At 38.7% G+C, this 2,834-nt stretch overlaps 1 pseudogene; it reads left to right on the forward strand.

Moving 5' to 3' along the window:
* Positions 1-758: 758 nt before the first annotated feature.
* On the forward strand, positions 759-1,028 carry LOC102417590 (annotated as a pseudogene).
* Positions 1,029-2,834: the final 1,806 nt, after the last annotated feature.

Raw genomic sequence — 2,834 nt, forward strand, 5'->3', positions numbered from 1 at the left:
CTATATTATTCATTGTAAAAATGTATATTTTTAAAATTTATTTCTTCATTTTGGTACAGGAAAATACATGTAATAGAATAATAAAAATGTCAGTGCTTTTAAAGCGTACTAGTAAGACTATCGCTTTAAACAAAAAGGCAAACAAAACATCTATCATCCTATATAATCCTATATAATAAAAGGCTAATATGCAAATTGTCCTCTCTACCTGGAGTTCATCTGGGAGCTCAACTGGGAGTTCAACCAGGGGGTGGCCCCTCCCCCCAGCCAGCCCCACCTCCAGTTTCCCAGTTTCCCCCCCTCCCACTTTGACCTGGGAGCAAGGCCAGCCAGACCCCACCCATGCACAAATAGGAAAAAATAAAGGTGCAAAAAACATACCCTTTTACTCACAAACCTAGCTGGATGGAATGTCAATTTTTTTTTTCCTGTCTCAGGTTTATTTGTACAAATAGCACAGAAGGACACCAGCCCCAGGCCAACAGCAGCCCAGGGATCACACCAGTTCTTCTGTCCTTATATCATCAGACAGAGGCCTCTACTCTGGAGCCTCATTGGGGCCTGGGCACCTTTGGAAGCCTGAGCCTGTAGAATGTTAACTGTAAAATATTTCTTAGCATTCTATTTCCATCAAAATTGATTTATGAAATTGTAGTAATGCAGGGGCTGGCGGGGTGTGATAAGAGCCCAGGCATGGACCTGGAGGGGCAGGGAACTGGTGTGCCAGCTCTGGCCTGTGCCTATTAATCCTGATCAAGATGACAATCTCCCAGAAGCACTGAGAGCTCGTGGCAGAGCCCATGGGGGAAAAGCCATTGGAGAGCCTTCCGGGATTGGTGAAGTCCTGGGCACGAAACTGGAGGAAAGGGGCTTTGTAACAAGGCTTATGTGGTCCTTGGCCAGTTTCTGGTGCTAAAGAAAGATGAAGACCTCTTCCAGGAATGGCTAAAGGACACATGTGGCGCCAATGCCAAGCAGTCCCGGACTGCTTTAGGTGCCTTTGAGAGTGGTGTGACACCTTCTTGTGATGGTCTTTGGGGAGCCCCCAATCCCTAACACCAGCCTGAGTCTTCAGAGTTTGCAGCTGAGTGGTAGGCTACTCCCTTGTCCTCTACAAAGGAAACGATTGCTGTCTACTCATCACCAATGTCCTCCTGGTCTTTGCGGGAGTTCTCTCCCCTCACCATTTCAACTTTTTTGGAATTCTCACTCTTGCATGCATCTCCTTTCTCTGTCCCCTGCCAGTTTCAGGTCAATAATCAGCTTTTCTGAGTGGATTTCTGGTCCCTACCCTCACCCCCACTCTCACCTCTGGTCTGTTTAATGACATTTGGCTTTTCTTTTGGCAAAACAGTCACTGTCCACATATACTTTTTTAAATCAATAAAGTCAGTGGCCTTCCAAAAAAAAAAGAAATTATAGTAATGCTATATGAAATATTTTAGATTCAAAGATAAAATGTTAGCCCTAACCAGTTTGGCTCAGTGGATAGAGCGTCAGCCTGTGACGGAAGGGTCCCGGGTTCGATTCCGGTCAAGGGCATGTACCTAGGTTGTGGGCACATCCCTAGTAGGTAGTGTGCAGGAGGCAGCTGATCGATGTTTCTCTCTCATTGATGTTTCTAACTCTCTATCCCTCTCCCTTCCTCTCTGTAAAAAATCAATAAAATATATTTTTAAAAAATGTTAAATGGTACCTACCAAGTCCCCATGTTTCTACATTGACACAGTTTCTCTATACTCACCATCTTTGTAGATACCAGAAGTAGAAGTTCTTCAGTAAGAAAGTTATTAGCCATATTTATAAACATTTGACTTTTAAATTATTAGTCAACAATTTTATATGCAAAAACAATTTCTTATATCGAAGTTTTAAACTAGTTACATAGATCAAGCACTTTGCATTAGGAAATAAAATACTATATTAAACAAAATCTAGTGTACTTGAAAAGTATTGGTCCTATTCATTAGAATACTTCCTACGTGACACCATGTTGAATCCCTGACAAAAGTATTAGTATTTGATCCCATAATTTTTCCATTGACAATCCATCCTGTGTTAATCTGAAACTACATCTGGTATTTGGTTATTCATTTTGAACTGGTGATCTTGAATTTTTTTTAGTTGTACATCCTTTTCTTTATAAATGTTGAAGTGTATACTCCCAAAATATCTATTTTTAAAATTAAAATACATGTACTTTTATATGTAATAGAACATATACTTCATAAAGCCTACAAAACTAAATATAATGAAATAGAACTTTTATTTATGTCTATTTTCACTTAAAAGAGTTGACTTGCAGAAGTGCTATTACATGTACCCTACTTTAAAAACTGATCTAAATACTATGATATTCATAATAGTAACTATATATGGGAAAAAAAGACACAGGTTAGTAATTTGTGTGAAGAAAACACTATATACTTCAATGAGGAATGGTGGCAGTAGTGACTAGAAAAATAAAGACATAACAGTGGTGTAATGATTAACAATATATAATCCTAAGATGTCCTAGGATCAAGATTTCTTATCCTGCTTTGTCAAAATGATCACACGATTCTGTGGGGTGATGTGTGTGTTTTCATATAATGAATTTTCGAAGATCTCCCAATGTAAAAGTTTAATTCAAAAAAATGGCCAATTCTCTTCTAATGACACTGTGAGAAACACCCTGAGTTCCAGCTTCATTTGCCTTCTGTGCCTTTTTAGTGCTTCATGTTGTATCATAACAACATAATTTAAGTATAGCCTTGGCTGAGAATTTCCTCATTTATTTTTCAAAAGTAATGCTTTAAAAAATGCTTCCATCACATATTTCTATACTGAGATAC

Source organism: Myotis lucifugus, unplaced genomic scaffold (genome assembly GCF_000147115.1).
Source record: "Myotis lucifugus unplaced genomic scaffold, Myoluc2.0 scaffold_50, whole genome shotgun sequence".
NCBI lineage: Eukaryota > Metazoa > Chordata > Mammalia > Chiroptera > Vespertilionidae > Myotis > Myotis lucifugus.